General features: G+C 37.9%; 1 pseudogene; it reads right to left on the bottom strand.

Moving 5' to 3' along the window:
* Window positions 1–16104: 16104 nt before the first annotated feature.
* LOC147458981 (uncharacterized) lies at window positions 16105–18441 on the bottom strand (annotated as a pseudogene).
* Window positions 18442–21744: the final 3303 nt, after the last annotated feature.

Genomic DNA, 21744 nt, shown 5'->3' with positions numbered 1-21744 from the left:
AAATACACATGACGCGTTATAAATGATGGGTAAGATCTGCGACACACATACTTTGTATGCCAACTGTGTTGGGTGATTATCTACAGGCGGCTTGTATGAATGATACTTGGTGTCCTGGTAATGCATCTTTCTTCCATGCTGTTTCTGTAGTGTATTCTCCAATAAAGGGTCTTTGTAGAATTATTTTCGTGTTTAAATATGTAGAGCCAAATCTTGTCTGAGTCATTTTTACAAAAATGATATCCAATGGATATATTGTAAAGGGGTCCTCAGGGGACAAGGGTTTGTTATGATTCATGCATCTTGCAATATATGTGTTATCTATGAAAAGAAGATCATCCATATACGGATTAGAGTGTAAGAATGCTAAAAGCATATCATTCCTTTTGAGTCTAGATAATTTTCTGACATATTTCAGCTCAAACCAAGCCAGATATAGATTGCACCTTAAAGGAGAACATGAGTATCCCATTGGAATTCCTCTAGTTTGTCGATAAATATCAGATCCTAACCATGAGAAACAATTGTCTAACACAAAAATATTTAAAGTTTCAAAAAATTCAAAGGACCATTTTACTTCCGACTTCTTTTTTGTAAGGGTGATTTTACTCCTAGATGGTTTAAACCCTTTGTAGCCTTGCCCAATCACTAGTCTTTTAATGTTATTCAAGGACTCCATCAAGCTATGCTTTCCATGGTGAGGAATTGCCTCCTAACAAGCTTTAATATCATACATATGAACATCGTAAATTAGTTTGGGGAGGTTTATCAAAGCATCGTATTGGTTGTTAATGACCCCGTATGCATTTGTATTCACTTTTGTAAATGTTTGAAGGTTTTTTTGAAAATTCTCAGTATATTCAATAAGCCCACTAGACAAACCATGTAGGAACTTAGTGATCTTACTAGCCACAGGAGAAAATACACAATCATGGGCATTTGTTATCCATCCGAACTCTGTTTTGTGAATTTTGTAATTTCTCATAATATAGGGAAGATCTCTATTATGAGAAGGTATAATATTAAACTCCTTGCATCGTGTATTAATGAGTTCAATGATGGTGTTATTGCATTCGTTTATCGACATGAATTCTGAAGAATTTAATCTGTTCTTTGTGTATAGTCTAATGATTCTTTTACAAATAAAGATAGGAGTTTGAGTTGATTTATCCAAACTACATATAAAAATGTGTTTTGGATAAATTCAATTTCGTCTAATATATCTTTTTCCATGAACCATGGACTTTGGTTATTCCTATAATTTGGAAATATAGAGTGAAAGGTATTTTCCAGTCTTATTTCAATTGAATGGAAGTGAGATTGTGTGAATTTTATGTTTAGTAAATGGCATAATTTTTCCCATCCCTTCTTGAATTTGGCTTTAACAGAATGTAGATGTATCGGGACAAGCGAGATATGGTTAAAGCATTTGGATATGCTATCCCTTAGTGTGTGGTGTCTTATGAATGATGGTTCAGTAGTAATAACGTGCTCACCATGATGTTCAAAGTTCTTTAGGAAATTTCTAAACCGTTTCCGACTCTGGCAAACACAAGGTTCATTAAAATCAAAAGGTTTAGCAAACGTATCAAAAGGTTTATAAAAGTATTGGCCAACATATTCGTGTAGTTCCATCCAAATTTAATGTGAAAATGCTCAAGATTATTTCTGATTCCAATATCTTTTAACATTTCATCAAAAAAAGTGTGAGGGTGTACAAACTCCATAAATTTATTAATGAAAGTTAAATGAATAAATCGATGTTTCCTTTTATTACCTTGTTTAAACCATTGTAACTCATTAATTCTAGTAATTAAATGTCGTACCTTGTCATCTATATTGTATTCAAGCATCCTTGGAGTTTCCCCGAATTCCTCAGATCCACGAAATTGTCAAGGTTGTTTTGATAATGATGTTGTATTGCTTGGTGTATCAGCAATACGTTTCAACTATTCCCTACTTCTAGAGGGTTTGAAAATTGTGTCGATGGTTAGACCAATTGGGTGGTGTTGAGCTCGAGAGAGGAATGGAGTTCCTGGTGTATATAATACCAAACCTTTTCCTGCATCAATCAGATGCTTATGAATTGCATAAAAGACTACTACCGCATGTCGAACCTCAATGGGAAAAGATGTTACCCATCCAATGATAGCATATACTTGTGAGGGCCCTGAAGAGTAAGGAAAGAACCTTGAAATATTTTGAAATACAAACCAAAGAAGGTGATCAAACCATATGTTTGTTGCTGGTCAGTTAGAATCGGGATTCCTCTTACAAGTACACTTGATGAATGGTTTGTATGTGTTCCAGCAATTTTTCAAGAGCTTCCAAATGTCATTTTCTCTCTCGTTGAGTGATAGTCCCTTTGTACGGGCTACCATAGAAGAATTAGAGCACTTTTTACTATCAATGTCAAACAATTTTATCTGCTTTAGTGTAAAGGGTTGAATTTTGATAGTAGATGTTTTGATTGAAGTGCATATGTTTTGCATTGTTCTACCACATTAGGTGGTAAACTGCAAAGCAGAGCTAAAGAGTCAATTGTAAATGGAGCACATTGATTCAATATCGCAAAATCCCAGAGTTTGTTTTTAAGGCGAATAGCGTCAAGCTCAATTTGTCTGAAAGGAAGTAGCAGAATGACTTTAGAAAAATGTCTCGGCATATACCTTTCAATTTTTTGAGAAGAAGGGTCCTCAGTCAGGCCTAGGACTTCCTTTTCTTCTTGATCCAAGATATCTAGATCTAAAAGAGGGTTCACAATCTCTTGAGATTGTCTAATTGCTAGCGGCAAGATAGGGAGATTATTGATAAAATATAGCTTATTGACTATGGAGGGTAGGAATGAAAAATAGAAGTCTAAATCCGAACAGTCCTGATCAGCATCAATAAAGCATAATGATAGTAGAAAAGGATTTAGTGAGTTAATAAGTTGTGTAGGTTCTTTTCTGGAAAGGGCTAAGAGTTTTAACCAGTCATTAACAGATGTTGTTTTTAAGGCAGAAAGCTCTTATTCCTGTATTGCTTTCTTCGCATAGTCAAGGAGACTTTTATGAAAGTCGGTCCCTTTGAAGCATGATAGTAAACACTGTGTTCCAATAGGAGGGATATGAAACCTTTTATCATCGGAGTATCCAAATCATGTGAGAGATACAATCCAACCAACCTGAAGGATGTTCCCAGAGATAACTTTGTAAGTAGCTATTAATGAAGGCAAGTTCAATATATGGTAGTTGTCCGACCAAGGACAACTCGGGAAATAAAGAGAGAGAGAGAGAGAGAGAGAGAGAGAGAGAGAGAGAGAGAGAGAGAGAGAGAAAGAGAGAGATTAAATTTGACATCCCCTCTTAGAGAACCATATATTGACACTTGACCTAGAATACACAAGACCTAAATTACAATAGCCAATATATGAAAAAATCGACACAATCCAACTTTTTATAAATGCAGCTGGTACATCCAATCCTGGTAGCAGACTAAATGAGTCCCAGAATGCATGAGAGAATAGACCTAGACCTGCCACCATGCAACATAAGCAGCCAATTAGAACATGGGCAACCTTGATGGGAAGACAGGTATCCAAACAATCTATTGTGCTTGTTATTGCTGTCACATAGCCCTAAACCCCTTCACTCTCCTTATATGCATTTCGAGGGAGTTTTTCTTTGCTTCTCTAGAATGCATGATTCGTCTTTTAACGGTATTTTCCTCCATAATTTTGTGTGGCAGACTTTCCTCTACCATAATTTCCATTGGTACACTCGTTGTTTTAGGTTTGATGATGAAGGCTCATTCGCATCCTCTAGAAAATCATGTATGGTGGAGGGACGTGGCTTTCCATTGGGTAGGTAGCATCTCTTGTGAGTTTTTGGGCTTGCATTCTCAAAGGATGGTATATACCCCATAGTTTGGTTTTCGATAGATAGCATCATGCCCTGTAGTACCTTTATATAAACCAAATCTTGTCTATTAGTGGTCTATTCTAGATGCTCGTTTCCAAGACCAATTGGAAAAACTCGGCTATACAACAACACTTTCCTGTTAACTATCTCTGAGGTTTGGACATCCTATCCTTTAAATGGATAGAGTTATAGCCTGAGAGGATATAGAGAGAGATATTAAGAAAAAATATTTAGAAAATGTAGGATCGGATACCTATTTTTGGGTTTGTATAACGGATAAGATATATTTTGCCAAAATTTTGGCAGAGTTTTGTTTGTATGTGGTCCCATTTTTTAAAAAAAGCATACCATCCCTCCTTTTGTAGGAGCCTCACATGAGGATTTATGCTTGAAGAGAGTAAAAATAAAGCTATCTATCCAAATATATACGTACTTTCTAAGCTATGGTTATGTCACACTTATTTTTTTATTATTAAAAAAACCGTCTTTATCTTTTAGCAAAAAATGTATTTTTTTCTATCACATCCCACCTTCTATGTACATACTAGGTAGCATTTCATTTACAAGTACCTCGTTCAGAAGATTACATTAAATTTTGCATACAAAATTATGCACATTTTGCTAATAATTTCCTACTGTTTATATCAATTTAAAGAAAGGAGACCTTATGCCTAATTCTGGAACAACACCTTCTCGGTAGACTGAAAGTCTACCTGAGAGCTCGGGGTCGTCATCTATATGTGTCTTGCTGAAACCGTTTTCGAATGCTTTCCGATTTGATTCTGCCAAATAAACCACATACAATATGCTATCTATGAGTAGATTTTTACCATTTTTCAGTCAATCATTGTTTAGAAAAAACCTTTTTTCCTTTTCTATGTCTGTCTCAAACATTATCTTACTTTTTCTGGAATTTGATATCAAATACAATTAGCCCATGGTATATCCAATGTCTGTTCTAATAGTTACACCATGTATTCGTTTTCATATGAGATACCCCGTTTTCCAAAACATGTAGATAAAATAGTGTTCTAGATTATGTGAACAATTTATATCAGACTGAAAACATGCATCTATACACATTTATGTAGAGCAGATATACGTTCCCCGTCTCTTCTTCCATTGAATTGCATATAGTTTTCTTCTCTAAAAAACGTTTTTCTTTTTTATATACAAAGTACACTAGTTTACATGTCAAACAATATTTCTGTAAACCTTGCTTACGTACATCAATCTACCAAGCTTTAAACATTTCATAAAGTAACAAGATTTACAGTACTGTAAAGAATCGCAGGTTTCCCTTACCGTGCCGTACTCCAATGCTATCAACGCCTATCCCGATTGTGCTTCCGGATGATGAGGATTCGCCAACTGAGATTCTATGTGTGAGCCGCTTATGTAAGATCAAGACATCTCTCCTTCAAGTAGACATGCGTCCCTTTTTTTCAAGTTTGAAGCAGCATAAAGCCACGCTGCCTATGATGTGTGTGTGTGTATGAAAGAAATCACCAAGCCACACTGTGTGAAGGAAAACACCAAGACACGCTGCCTAGGATGTGTGTGTGTGTGTGTGTGGAAGAATGCTCAGTATGAGTGCACAATTGGTTTTTTCTCTTGCAAGCCCTCTGCGCTGCTTATATGCAATCCTCCGCGCTTATCATTATGATACCCAGTGCCTTCACCAGCTGTATGCACCCTGTTTGGGCTTGCCAAATTCGGTGGAGTTATATTTTGACAGGAAATCTTCCTTATATGCACATACGCTTTTAATATAGGATTTGGTAGATTATAATTATTGAGAGTAAGGTTCAAAGAACCTGTTATGCATTTTAAAGGATTAAAGTTATTATTTTTTACCGTGCCACTCCACATCTTATGGGTTCCCCCTTTTTTTAAAAAAAACAATAGATAAAAAAAGTTAGAGATAGAGATAGAGAAAGAGAGATGGAGAGAAAGCGAAAGACATAGGTTTTTTTCAGCGTTGTGTATACCCGCATATTACGGGTTTTTAAAGAGAGAGAGAAAGATAGAGAGAGAGAGATAGATAGATAGAGAGAGAGAGAGAGAGAGAGAGAGAGAGAGAGAGAGAGAGAGAGAGAGAGAGAGAGAGAGAGAGAGAGAGAGGCGTACCGCCCATTTTTGAGTATGCCCATGAGATTAAGAGAGACACATAGAAAGAGAGAGAGAGAGGGGGAGAGAGAGAGGGGGAGAGTGATTTGATTTGGTATTAACATCCGCAGGGGGGCAGAAATGACCCATGGGACCTCAAAGTGATACATAGTCGCCCCTCACGGGGGTGTATGGTGTGGTGTGTGTTATTGTCTTTTTGTGTTCCTATGAGTGTCTTTTGATGCTCAACTATGCGGGTGAGGTATGTTCCGAGATCTGTAGAGGAGGGGTCTGTCTTGGATAATAGGTCCGCAAAGGTAGAACAACCGCTTAGAAGTGGTTGAAATTAGCCCGGATGTGAGCGTATTCTGGGCATTCCAATGTCACATGTGCTTCATCTTCGGGAGCTTGCATTGTACATGATGTGCATATCCATTTAGAAGCATCAATTTTCAGCCAGCCCTCTGTTTCTATTTTGAGAGAGAGAGAGAGAGAGAGAGAGAGAGAGAGAGAGAGAGAGAGAGAGAGGGAGAAATAGGGAGGGAGAGAGAAAGAGAGGGGGAGAGATAGGAAAGAGGGAAAGAGGGAGAGAGAAGAAGAGGGAGAGAGAGGAAAGAGGGAAAGATAGAGAGAGAGAGAGAGAGAGAGAGAGAGAGAGAGAGAGAGAGAGAGAGAGAGAGAGAGAGAGAGAAATAGAGAGGATGAGGGATAGAGAGAGAGAGAGAGAGAGAGAGAGAGAGAGAGAAAGAGGGAGAGATAGAGAGAAAGAGGGAGAGAGAGGGAGAGAGAGAGAGATAGATATATAGGGAGAGAGAGAGGGTAAATAGAGAGAGAGAGAGAGAGAGAGAGAGAGAGAGAGAGAGAGAGAGAGAGAGAGACGGAGAGATAGGAAAGAGGGAGAGATAGAGAGAAAGAGGGAGAGAGAGAGAGAGAGAGAGATATAGGGAGAGAGAGAGAGGGTAAAGAGAGAGAGAGAGAGAGAGAGAGAGAGAGAGAGAGAGAGAGAAGGAGAGATAGGAAAGAGGGAGAGATAGAGAGAAAGAGGGAGAGATAGGGAGAGAGAGAGAGAGATAAATATATAGGGAGAGAGAGAGGGTAAATAGAGAGAGAGAGAGAGAGAGAGAGAGAGAGAGAGGAAAAGAGAGGAATAAAGAGAGAGAGAGAGAGTAAATAGAGAGAGATAGGGAGAGAGAGAAAGAGGGGAAAGAGGGAGAGAGAGAAAGAAGTTAAGAAGATGAAAATTGGGCTCCAAAGGGATACCTGAGCGACCAGCACCAAGATTAACTTCAAGGCAAGGATGCTTTGTTGAACAAAGTGCTTTCTTTACATGGAGGCATATGCATGAATCTGGGATGGAGCTTCGGCTTCGTAGTTCAACTCCACGACCGAGAAGGGAAGAGAGAGAGAGAGAGAGAGAGAGAGAGAGAGAGAGAGAGAGAGAGAGAGAGAGAGAGAGAGAGACTCAGTGAGAGAAACGGAATTACTAATTATTGCATTACATTAGAATTGTAATGTTACGATCAATTGATCACTTAGACGTTGAATCTAGGTGTAGCCAACACAAAACGATGGCTACATTTACAATCATAACATATATTTGTGTACATGTATATTTGTTTATGCATGTATGTAGGCACTAAGTACGGGAGCATAGCACCCGAAGGTTAGATGCTTCCTCTTGGGTATAGTCCTTTTTTAATTCTAGCATTGCGGTCATTGATCCACTCATGCGTGGATTACCGCAATGCACCTTTGGTTTTACCACGGTTGATATTGCGATGATATCTAAAGAGGTGCAGTTGACCTTTGGCACTACTAGCCTCTACTTATGTCTACTAGTATTTATATGTATCTAAGTGTTTGTGTGCTAATATATATATATATATATCCTCTAGGAGAGAATTGTAATGCTACAATCAATTGATCACTTAGACGTTGAATCTAGGTGTAGCCAACACAAAACGATGGCTACATTTACAAACCATAACATATCTATGTGTGTACATATATTTTTGTTTATGCATGTATGTAGACACTAGGTACGGGAGCATAGCACCGAAGCTTAGATGCTTCCTCTTGGGTATAGTCCTTTTTTTAATCGTGGTGTTGCGATCATTGATCCACTCATGCATGGATTACCGCAATGTACCTTTGGTTTTACCATGGTTGAGACTGCGATGATATCTAAAGAGATGCAGTTGACCTTTGGCACTACTAGCCTCTACTTAGGTCTACTAGTATGTATATGTACCTACGTGTTTGTGTGCTAATATACTTGTGTACATATTTATAGATGAGTGAGTAGGGTGGAAAGATTTATCTTATATTGCTCTTTGTAATGTAGATGTCACACGAGAGACCAACTGGTGAGGAGTAGCCAGCTGGCTCTCCTTTTGGTTGGTTCACATCTCACGTGGGCTCCCCCTGGGGTGGGACATCACCTCCAGTGGACCTGAGTCTTAAGTCGGTGAGAACAAGCAAAGAAATAAAGAATGTTTCTATGTAGTTAACCCTAAACCATGAGTGTCATAGGTTTTTTTTTGTTATTTGCAGCCATGGCCATCCTACACCTACCCTTCTCAGGTTCATCCCCACCGATCGTAGATCCCGACTTAGAGTGGGCTATCTCTTTACGAGAGCAGTACCTCCATTCGATGGAGGATTTGTTTGGCTACCACACTCTGCAGTAGCTTGCGACCTACGGCATTTCTCCGCAGACTACACCATGGGGGAATCAAGGGGGGACTCCTTACTTATAGAGCCTTGCACCGACAGTACCTCCCTCTACTCTCCCTTCCTATCGTCCTACTCCTATTCCATTGCAGGGTCCTACTCCCCTTGCATTGCAGGGTCCTACTCCCATGTCATCACAGGGTCCTATGACACTCCACTCCACTCCAACTTCGTCAGAACATCGTCGATGGACTTCCTCTGGCAACGCGCATTGACTCTTGTCTCAAGGCTGTGAGCGTCGTGAGAGACGAAGCGGCGGTGGATCTTGTGATTTGGCATGTTTTGGTAGTGGCGGGGGAACGGAGTCCCCATTTTGAGAGCATGCCGCCCCTAATGCAAAGGACAAAGATACTGACGCACCAATGCCAGACACGCATGGGCGCTACTACAGGGTTAAATATGGCAAGGAGGTGGATTTTGGCACAGGACAAGGCAGGGCATTTCGATGCTATCTAAAAATTCTTTTACATTCAACGGATAAGAACTATTTTATAAAGTTTAGATACCAACTGCCCGATCATACACGGTACATTGAGGACGCTCTGTTAGCTAGATTTCCAAATGCCCCCGATCAACGTTTTTCACAACAATGGTTGGAGGGCTACATAAAGACATTTTTGAGAAACAGGCAGTCTATTATGTAGCGTGTAGCAGCCAACCAGGTCAAAGATCCAGACAAGAGTTACTGCGGTGGAAACATGGCAAACGTAGAGTGGGAGTGCATGGGCAATTCAAGAGAAGAGAGATCAAGCTGCAACAGCCTCATCATACAGACAACAACGCGAGGCTCACGCAAGACAAACTCCCACGCGCTATGGCTAAGGAGGCAAGGGATCTTGGAAGGATAAATATGTAAGAGTAATTGAATTATAACGTCGATCGGTGATTATAAAGATTGTAGTTGATGATTTGGTATTGTTATTGCTAACTGAGTAAACTATCACTCTCTCTTGACCAACCAAAGAGATGGTCAAGTATTGGGAGCGACATAGAGAATTTGATACTTGGTGATGGTTGTTCGAAAACAACCACATCTCTCACGAGCAATTGGACGCGGCAGTTGGACCACTACAAGCGGTAAGTTTAAACAAGTAGTTTTGTATGAATTGTTTTGAGTTGTTGATAATTTTTGAATTTGGTTTGGGTTTATGTAGAGTCAAAGTGATCCAACATACGTGCGTCTAGACGACGACGAGATAGAGGAGGATTAAATAGAAAAATGTTTTGTCCAAACTTTCGTAAGTCCCAATGTGGCACAATGTATATAGTTGACCTTCTACATTTTTAATTGTCAAGGTAAAGTAAATTTAATTTCAATTCTTTGGTATTTTTTATACTCTTTCAAAAGACAATTGATGTTTCATTGTTTTATGCAGGTCAAAAATAAAGGTGCTCGTTTTTGGGTGGCCCAAATGAGCACCTTTATTTTTGAATTAGCGTGTAGCGGTAATAAGCGCGGTAATAAACACGGCAACTGAACCGGTAATACCTGCGGGTATATTGCCATGACTATTACCGTGCTTATTTGTTGAGAAACCACTATCGCATACATAGCCGCGGTTATTACCACCCCCGCAAATTTTCTCTCTCCTTTTTCCTTTGTTTTTTTGCGGCAATGTTAGCGGTTATAGAAAACTCCTCTTATAGTGTAAGAGAGAGAAAATAAGATATGATATTTAGTAGGATTGTACACAAGATGGGAATCTGAGATGTGATGGTAATGAATACCTATAGAGATTTAAAGACTGGATTGTAACATCATTATTTCATAACACAATAACATTGTATGTTTTTTGGAACCATTAATAAACATAAAAGTCAATGCCATATCACCCTCAAGAGAACAGACAAACGAAAAGCCCAAATAAAGTTTTATGTACAGTTCTCACCAGAATTATAGATGAATCAAGAGCAAACTAGGAACAGAAGCTACATTTAGCTCTTTCGGCATATCGGGTAGCATACAAAACAAAACTCGCAACAACACTCTCTATTTGGTGTTTGGGATTAATGTCATATTGCCCATAGAATTCTTAGTTCCCACACTAGGAGTAGCCAAAAATTTAGGATGGATTGGACATGAACGGTCAGAGATGGCTATTTGATTAACGAGGTTAGATGAATTGAAACTCAAGGCTATTGCACCCATCTATACACAAAAACAACAAATTAAAGATTCTCATGATCAACACATAGTAAACGAGGATTTTCAAAAGGGGGACTATGTATTGGCCTATACTTTGAATCATCACTCCAAGAAATTGAAAAAGCAAGGAAATGACCCATTTGTGATCAACAACATATCACCTAGTGCAGCCTGATGTCTAGCTGGATCAATGGTTGCAGCTTAAAGAGATCATTTACCGCTCACTACTGACATGCTAGGCAAGATTCATCAAGCAAAGAAATGGAAGTAGATTTCTCAAGCCATCCAAGACCATGCCCAGGAGGAAGGAAAGTTGTTGATTTTTAAATCATAAAAAACGGCACACATAGCTCCAATTTGACAATTAAAAACCCCATCTCCTCCTATCGAGGCAATTTAGACAGGACCAAATTGTCTTGATGGTATGGATATACGGATCAATATATAGCTAACACATGAATCAACAGAAAGAGAAATTGTAGATATGGATGCACATGTCGATTCCAGGAAGTATTCGACATACCTCAAGCTATCAGATGAGATATTTATACCAATAAAGATCGAGCTGAGAGAAGACAAAAAAGGCACAATGGTCAGCTTAGGACAAGCTAACATATCAATCAACATTGTAATCACTGTCCACATCAACTCCACATAATGGACAACAATGATCTCAATGAATCACTTATCTTAGAAGTCTCATGGTGGATACAAACATACAAGGACATTCAAGATTGGCAATATGACACCCTAAGGTTCAATCTTAACACTAGTCCTGTAATTGGACACTTAAGTGTCCTGAGACACTAAAGTGTCTTGTTTTCCTTCCAAGTTTTGGCAATTTATTTGTCAATCTAGAAAGAAGTTTTTTATACCTTATTTCTACCATAGGTTTGTTATGAGGCAAAGAAAACATTGTATTTTTCTTCATGTCAAAATACAATCCGTATAGATAGAATTCTGGTAAGTTCTAAGTCATAAATTTTAGTAAAATTTCAAGTTGTTTTGCCAAAAAAATCATAAAACTCTTATATATTCTTCTTTTAGAGATGGACTTTTTTATGTTTATAAAAGCCAAGTGTTAGCACATACTATTACAAAACCGTGGAATGCACTTTAAAGACAAGTTTCCAAGTCACACACAAGTTATAGACATAATTTCATACTCGAGCACGTGCTGAATAAGAGCATAATTTTAGTTTTCCAAAGGTCCCTTTGTGGAATTGGGATTGTTTTAGTGTCATTTGACAACTACAATTGACTTTATATGTTGAAACCAAGAAACTAAGTATTTTTTGGGCTCCTTAACTCAAATAAATCTCGTTGCTTGAACTCTATCTTGAATTTTTTATCGTGCAAAAACTCTTGAAAATCTTGAGTTCTCTATAATAACATTAAAATCAACGTTTTGGACACCCTAGTTGTGTATGTACCACATACTTTGATACATTTAGTTGATCTAAATAGAAAGTTAGATATTATTTGCGGTTTTGAATGCTTATGTCTCAAGAATGAAAATATCAAAGTTCTCTCTTATGCAGTTTTGAATATTTTAAATAATCCAATAATTGTTGCATACCAAAGCCCTTCTACTTGCCACCTTGAGTCCTCAATGGAAAGGGTAAGAAATGTATCACTTTCTAAAACTCTCAAATACATCAAAGACATATTTTTCTTTGTATACAACGATATGAATGAAATGGCTATATCAAACACATAGAACTTTCCATTTTTTCATATACTCCCAAGTCATTTTTTTTTCACGTGAAACTTTCAATTATCTATAGCAAAACTGTGGAAAGGACACCTAAAATTTTCTACTAGGTCGCTTCATTTTTTCTTGAGCTTATAAAATCGATTTCTTCAAACTATCAATCATAGTCTTACGAGGGTCAATTTGATGAGTATAGTTCTTGATCATGGTAGATTCTAAAATGCAAGGTTATATTTTTAAAAGATGTTATAATTAACACTAGGTTGGTAACTTAACAGGACATAAAAGTGTCCTTTCAGGGTTTTGAAAAAAAACTCCAAAACCATAGTAGATCCACTCATTTTGTAAAATCCTTTCATGAGGTTATAGTTCAAGGCCTACTACACATGGAAAAAATAAGAAACTTGTAAAATTTCTCATCTTTTGGTCACACCAAGCCTCCAAAGTTGATGGACCAGTGCATTTTCATCAGAATAGTCATTTCTTACGTTTTGTTGCATAAAAATAAGATTAGGGATTTTTGTAGGACTTGATATAAATTCCCTAGTTAACTTCAATGGGTTGGTGATCAGAACATATGATTGCTTCTTACTATTTATTTTTTGTTTTGCCAAAATAAATAGGTACAAAAAAGTTGAATTTTTACCATTCTGTAAATATATCATCAAAGTTTCTATAGCCACACTCAATACAAATAATATATGCATGTTTTCTTAGTTCCCTATTGTCCTTTATATATGTTCATAAGGAGCCATGGAGCATGTCAAAATAATAATACATCTCTTACCAAGGGGAATCTTGGGGACAAAGATGAAGTGTTAAATACAGCAAACATGAAAAAACTGGGTTCAACATTATGAGGTGTAGAATCCCATAGAAACTATTTAACATCTAGCCAAATTTGATCCTTATGAGTAGATATGTTTACTACCTACAAAATGCATGTAGTTGTCACAAGAAACTTAACAAGACATAAAAGTGTCCCATTACCAACCTAGTGTTAACATATCTAAGCATATCAAGAGGATTTTCTTAAATAAACCGTCTAATGCAAGTAGTATTTAATTTAAATTTGTAAAAAAAGGACACTTAAGTGTCTTGTTTTGGTACCAAACTAGTGTTAAGGGCACCTCGTATGTCACTTCGTTGGCACCAACATAACATTTTTGGAATGTGGACCAAGTACAACTAGAATCATGGTCTGCATTGCGGCCTATATAACCTTCACAAATCCAAGGAAAATAAATAAAAAAAGTTTGGATAAAGAAATCAATAATGACAACAAGCCTGAAGCAAATGTGGCTACCCAAGCCACCAAATTCAAATGAGCCTTCCATCTCAATCCAACCACATTCCATAGGAAACGGAATCCCTCAATGCTGTTATACTTGGAATAAGAAATCCACACAGGAGACCAACACTTTATTTAATCAACCCAAGTATAAATAGATTTCAGAATCCAAATCAGCCACAAACCACCAACCTCCAATAAACCAACTTGGCAATAGAAACCCAAGCAACCAAAACGACAACAACCTTGGCAATCTCCACAACCAAACTACACGTGGGTACAAAAAGCTATGCCTAGCGAAATGATTACCCACCAAAAGTACTCACAAAACCAACTATCAAAGAATGAGCATGCCGTTTACAAAATCTTTTTTTCGAACAACACAATTTAGATAGAACCTTGCCAATGAAAACCTTTGCACAATTGGTTCATTATCCGCCTAATGCACATCATATTGTTACCCGATTCATGTCTTCCTTACACGTAATAGGGCCGCATTCCACGGCCTTGCATAGACATGCTGTTTGTGCCCAGGCACATTGCACAAACCTTCGGCTGGGATGACGCAAGATGGGAAGTGGGGAGTAATAGTACCTTGAGAAGCTTGTTGCAAGATCTAAAGCTGCAAGATGATGAGTGTTTTGTCGCTATTTTTTTTTTCTTTTAGTAATATTTAACCCTTATTAGGCATAGTAATGAGCCATAACAACAAATCTCGATAGACATGATGTTATTTAACCCTTATTAGGCATAATAATGAGCCATAACAACAAATCTCGACAGACATGATGTCTAGAATTAGAGTATGTATATATTAGTGTATGGAATAATTTTGGCTAAATTTTTGACCAAATAATACTAACTTTTAGTAATTTTCTTATCTTTTTAAACTAATAAGGATCAAAAATTAATAAACAAAGCTAGAAAACGAGGAATGAGGTTTTGAAAACAAACATTTGAATCTGCAAAGCAAGAGCTTTGAGCATGTCAAGTTTGAAAGAAGTTGGCACAAGTCAAAAAGTTTTGCAAAATCAGGGAACATTGATGATCGGGAATCCAAATGATGATCCGTTTGAGCCGTAGATGGTATGACATGAAACATGTGAGAAAACAAGGCAAGTATACACTCAACACTCTGGGTAGGTAGGAGAAAATAGAAAAAATTGGGAAGGATAGAGATCATTTTCATTCTATATCACACACACATACACACACATACACACACACACCGAGCTTTGGTGAGGTAGAGCTAGCTACTCGTTTTTCATCTACTATGGACACTCATAGGCCTCTTACCCCACCAGATTTCATAGGTATGAACCTTAACTAAGCAAGATCAATTGTGATGGTTCAAAAATCATCAAAATATCTGCACAAATCAAATGTAAGATAGGGATTTTGAAAATTTTTAGAGGCCCATCGAGATATCAAATGATATCGAGATTCAAAAATATTTTACAAGTGAATTCCCCACAAAGGGAAAAATCTTTCCATGCAACCATAGTCCACAAAGAGGATGGAACATGGATCACGATCCATGTTCCCCCATTGTCAAAATCAATTATTTTTTTGGCTGTGAGATCCGCACAACAACGCCTAACCATTGCTTTAGAGAGATTTCAAATGTTGCTTGTGATCCATGTACCCTACAATTCAAGATGTGTGCAAAATTGGGCCCACAATTAGATAGCACATTGGGGGTAGCACTTTGCAAATTTGAGAGGAAATGTACATAGGACAACCCCAAAACTTTGGTAAAACAAAAAACCAGTTTGCAAATTGAGATTTTAACTTAGAAAAGATATGGTATTTAGTGGGGTGTACACAAGATGGGAATTTGAGATGTGATGGTAATGAATACCCATAGAGATTTAAAGGATGGATTGTAACATCATTGTTTCATAACACATCAACATTGTATGTTTTGAGCCATTAATAAACATAAAAGTCAATAAAGTACATGTCTTTATTCGATGGTCGAGTACATTAATTATTTATTGTTGGCTTCTTAAAAAGTGGTAGACATGGTTCAAAGATGTGTGAAGGAAGTGAAAAATAAGCTACTTCTTCCCATCAAGCATGAAATTCACATGAATGGCCTGGAACATCAATAATCATAAATTAGAAACACTATAAAAATCTCATCAATATTATCATTAAAAGTTTTAACAAATATATTGCATCCATGAGGCTTCAAGTAAAGCATACATCAAGAGGTAAAGGGAACAAAACTCCACTGGCTTCTAGTATCAGACGCACTTGTAGCTTCACGTAAGGTAAGAGGATGGTTATAAGCTTCGTTTTGGTACTCATTGTCCGGTGGAAGAAACCAATGTAGTTTGCTATCACTATTTGCAAGATTTATGGCAAGGTATCTCTGTCCATTACTCAATGATCGATCCTCGGACCAGACAAAGTTGTAATCAAGAGGATCAAACTTTGTTAATATGACCTATGTAGGACCAAAAATATATATTTATAAATATTCATTTATTGAAATGTGATAAACAATTGGTGGCTCACATATCAAATATTATGATAATTAAAACTATAGGTTAGCATGAATAGGAAGTGCAGTGGGCTATGTGATCTCATATGATTATTCAAGAAATAAGAAAATGTAAACCATACCTTATCTCCTGGTTTTGTGGATCCTTTTAAAGCTTTTCCATTCATCTTACTAATGATAAAGAATGAAGAGTTGGAATCTTCGAGTGGACTCGCAGCAGGCACTTTATACCAAACCTAAGGCCATCATCAAGTAATATGTCTTATTATGTGTACAATGGTGGAGTGTGTAAATAAAAATATAAAATCATATCTAAAAATTTACTTTCATAATCCCAATGTTCGAAATGCTAGATAGATATACATCTTAACATGACAACATAATCAGGTTAATTTGACAAAGTTGTCACACGTCATCTTGAGATTAATGAGGCCCATCTAATCAAATTTTGAAGAAGAGGTGGAAAAAAAGGTCTGACATGTATAGATCCGTTTCTAGTTTTAATGTTCTATTTAAAATGTCCCTATCTCTTTAAATGGGTGGATACTTGAACACATTAGGGTCAAAATATAAATGTGAGGTACACCCTCGATGCTTGCAACAAGTTCAAGATTCAACTAGAGACGCTTCTCAAGATTCTCAAAGAATGGTGGCATCAATTGATGCATTCTTTTTACTACTACAGAGTTTAGAGTTACTCAAGTTGAGCTCCTCCTCACCTTTGGGACCATAATGAATTTGTAGAATAGTTTTCTTGGACTATTTTCATGACATATCAAATACAAATTAATTCGTATGGCTAGCCAAAAACCATATGTAGCTAGTTCTATCATTAGATTGCAGTTTTGGAAGTTGATGGAAGTTTTGGTTGATCACTCTTAAACACAAGAATATCATTAAGACGCTAAATAACATACATGACAATTTGTAACATATAACATAGCTAGTTTTTTTATTGAGAAAAAGTAAGTGTTTACTTCATAGGGTTGATAAAATGGAAAGAGGAATGTACTACCTCTTGCACTCCATTTGTGTTTGCTTGATTGACTCCAACTACTCCAAGCTCGTTATTGAAAGAGCCCGCACCAGAGGTGAATGTTACGTCCGTATGAGGTGGTTTAGCAACAAGAATCTGGCTAACCCATTGTGATTGGAGAATATAGGCCTTTGGAACTGGAGGCATGACAATACATTAGCTGATTTGAGTCTTTCATAATGTATCAAGTGTGTGTAAGGTCCTTGTATATACAGTGGATCGTTCATGAAAAAACCCAATGTTCTCCTATTCAACCTATAAATAATCCCCTTGAATGGTATCCTTGATACTGATATCCATTATTTCAAGCCCAAGTGAAGAAATGAGAGAAACAATGGGGAGAGATCGAGTTACTGAAAGCCTCGAGGGTCCATGTTCCTGTAGCAGGAGGAGGAGGCATTGAGAATGGCAGCAACACCATCGCCTGGTTATAGAGCGGACGTCCCAATGCCAAGCCTCAAGGGCATCTGAAGAGCCACCGAGAAGATGGTGACGTACTCCGACGAGGAGGAAACTGCGCGTACTCAGTGAAGAGAGACACCTACACAATCAATATTACTTCTCACGCCTGATACCTATAAGCTAGGCTCGTAATGGGAGGTCGAGTTTCATTTCATGCATGATCATATATTGTGAGTGATGTACATGAGAAGGCGCGGCATCGGCGTCCGCTTTGAGAGCCGCCTTGGAGCCGTTGTTGATGAGGGCAAACGCTGGATTGCCTGCCTTGTCCTCCGTAAATCTCCACCAGTCGTCCTTGTACCACACCTGCAACTCGTGCAGTTTCACACTCTCTCTCTCTCTCTCTAGTCTCTCTCTCTCTCTCTCTCACACACACACACACACATATGAACACACACATTTCACACACACTCCTTCATTTATACCTGAAATGGGCTATCAATGTCTTCCGCTTCCAGCACAACCTGAGGGCCCCGTTGTGTCAGCTTGTATCCCTGATATTGGACTGAGGATATGGTATAGAAGACAGGTGCGGCCATGATTCTAGGCTAATGTGTGTGTGTGTGTGTGTGTGTGTGTGAGAGAGAGAGAGAGAGAGAGAGAGAGCTCTTATAAGTTATGCCTTCTAACAGCAGAAACTCGGATATGCTGGCTGAAGCTGGGCCTGTAAGGCTACTTATACATACAAGGAAAAGTGCGCGACTTGGGAATTCCAGCTCACTGCATTATGCTTCCCAGGGCTATGCCACTGGGAAGCCTTGGGCTGTTCCAACAGATGCGAAACTAGGGCATCGCTCCAAATGCAATATTTACGTATGCGTTCCTCTTGAAGGCATGTGGCACTACGCAAGACATTGATATGGGTAAACAAATTTACGATGATATTGTTAGTCAAGGGTCGCACAAAAGAGAATTTGTGCTTGGCATTGTCTTGGTCGACAAGTATGCCAAATATGGTGTACTTCAAAAAGCACAGAAAGTGCTTGTGGAGCTTCTTGTATAGAATGTTGACTCTTGAAACACACTAATTGCAGGATATGTAGAACAGAGATAGGGAGAGGAAGATGCGATGTACTTCAAAAAACACAGGGAGCTGACTATCCGGAATTTTAACTCTGAGAATTCAATAGTATTTTACTATAGCTTGAGAAAATAAATTGTCACAACAAGGCCAACCAAGCTTGTCAATGAGATTGTAGCTAGCATGAGGATGACCTTTACATGGTTGGCCTAAGGCCTTTTTATCAAATGAGCCACCAAACTCCTCCACATTTTTGAGTTCTGTGACGTCAGATCATGGTCATCATACATGTCCTACGATCAATCGAACAATGGAAAATTTGCACAGCTTTTCAACCCCAATTGCATGCATGTTTCTCAATATCGGTGCTGATCTAAGGCTTCTCAAAATGTCAACTCAAGGGCACAAGAAGTACCATTCTTTGCTTCTCTTCGGTTGAGGTGTAAGCCACCATCTTCGGCACTGAGAAATTCTCTCTCTCTCTCTCTCAGCAGGAGGGTCTAGGAACACCGACAATGATGATTGAATTGTCAAGATTATTTCACAATGGCATATCATAACACTAGTTGTTGCAACACCCATGCCATCACTTGACAACCGGATCCCCTACATGCTCTCCTACACTAGTGCCAAGGAAAAATGTTTTTCTTTCTGATTGGACAAGTATATGCACCCACTAGAAGGATTTGTACCAAGTCAATATGATACACAATAGTTGGTTACTTCAAGAAGGCAATACGTTATTATCGCATACACTACCAGCATTATTGCCTCAAACATTACTGCCCTTGCTTTGGCACTAAATATTCAATTTTCGGTACTTCTGTCTATCTTATATTTACAAAAAAGAAGGAAAATATATTTTTCATAAAGAATGGACAAAAAATGGTATTGAGGCATGAAACAATGGTTATTTGGATGGCTTATTCTTGCACAAGGCATCGTGTTGCTCCATCCCCAATGATGGCATGTACAAATTTGAGTTGTGAAGCCACTTGATAGTTTGTTCAACAGAGCTCTTATTTTCCAAAAGAATCATCCTTTTTAAACTAGAGTTATTGGCTTTTATACCTAGGGCTTTAAAAAATGCCCAATGGTTGGCTACTTTGGGTCATGAGTACATAATCTGACATTTATAGCTCAACTCAAGGATCTATAGCTCTAGGATCAAAATACATAGGCTCATTTACATAGTTTCCCAAAAAATATGATACAATATGTCAAAAATGTGGCTTTGGATTGTATGTCTGACTAGGAGGGTGCCTATAAGCTGTTTTAGCCAAACAATTCCCGCTTCCTAGCCGATGCACGTTGGTGCAAGCAAAGTTGGCTCGAGCTAAAAGTGGTTCCAAGTAGTACAAAGGGTGCCTAAGGTGTGAGGTCAAGTGTTAAGGCTGGTATGCAAGGCCTGGGTAGGCAAGGGATGGTGAAAATGTATGCATGATGTGGTTTTTTGGGCCCAAAAGGGCTCAAGAAAGGCCAAATTGGGAAAGAGGGTTCAAGTGCTTGAAGGGCCATTCTAATGCCCGAGAAAGTAGAGACCATATTAGATATTTTGGTAGAAATACCTCATTAATTATGGGAATCTCCAAATCGACCAAGTTCGTGTAATTTGGGAAATTTTCACATGAAGTGGGAAAAAATGAGAAGTTATCAATGTATGGTAGGTAAAAAGAGTGAAAATCTTATAGAATTCTGGTGTTTGTAAACACCAGAACATAAGTACACACAAACACATGAATTTGAAAAAATACTATTGATTAAATAAAACAAAGAAAGGCACAATTAAAGATGTTGTTTTCAAAATTGACTATTACAGTCACAATAGAAGCTGCACATAATCCACTGAAATTTTGATATTGTATCCAAACTTTGATCCAAGCGTGATTGATGTGCAGGATATATTGAGGCCTGCTTTTGCTTTTAAATAATGCCTTTCTAGGATCTTAAGTCTAGAAAATGGTCCTTCTTTGCTAGGTCTCTAGGACCAAACAATTATATCTACAGTTTCCCACCACTACAAGAGGTTGTGTACTCTTGTGACGCTTATAGCGACGGAAATACATTGGGTTTTTTAATCCCCCGGCGTCGCAAAAAGCATCGCTAACAACGTCGATAAGAGAACGTCGCTATAAAAATCGCTACAGGAGTCTCTATAAGCGTCGCTATATAGAGACGCTCATAGCGACGCATATAGCCTTGCTGCAGGGCCGTAAATACCGACGCTTATAGCGATGCTGCAGTGCACAATGTAGCGACGCCCGAGATTAAAAACTTTTGGTGGCAGGGCATTGAATTCCCTACCACCCATCAACCATATTGAATGTTTCATTGGTCAATTTACCTTTGAAAAAAAGTACAAAGGTAAATATAGACCCAAAATAGTCAGCCACAAGACAATATAATCATTAACTCCATCATCCATAGTACATATTGTTTGAAAAATAAAGATACAAAAATGACAAGTGTGAATTGATGGAAGTAAATAAATGACAATTGTACACAACAGCAAAATTGCTTGATTGTTAATCATTGCAAATGTAATAGATACAAACCATTGTCATTATTTAAAAAATATACATGGTTTTCAAAAATACATAGTTACATGGTCTCATGATACATAAGCTAGGACAAAAAGAAACTAATGTTATCTAGCTATGGCTAAACTGACGTCGTCTAATCAGACGTCTCATCCCGTCCAAGCGGCGTATCTATCGGATTCTGCAAAAAAAAACAATAAGATAGCTTTTTGGAAGTATAATTAAACATATAGCGAGCGACGTTTATAAAACAATACAATAAATAGAAAAGAATAAACCCT

This window comes from Adiantum capillus-veneris, chromosome 4, assembly GCF_014529385.1.
Source record: "Adiantum capillus-veneris isolate H3 chromosome 4, ASM1452938v2, whole genome shotgun sequence".
NCBI classification, from domain to species: Eukaryota; Viridiplantae; Streptophyta; class Polypodiopsida; order Polypodiales; family Pteridaceae; genus Adiantum; species Adiantum capillus-veneris.
Note: the sequence above shows the minus strand (reverse complement) of the source record. Positions and strands in the feature narration are given on the sequence as shown.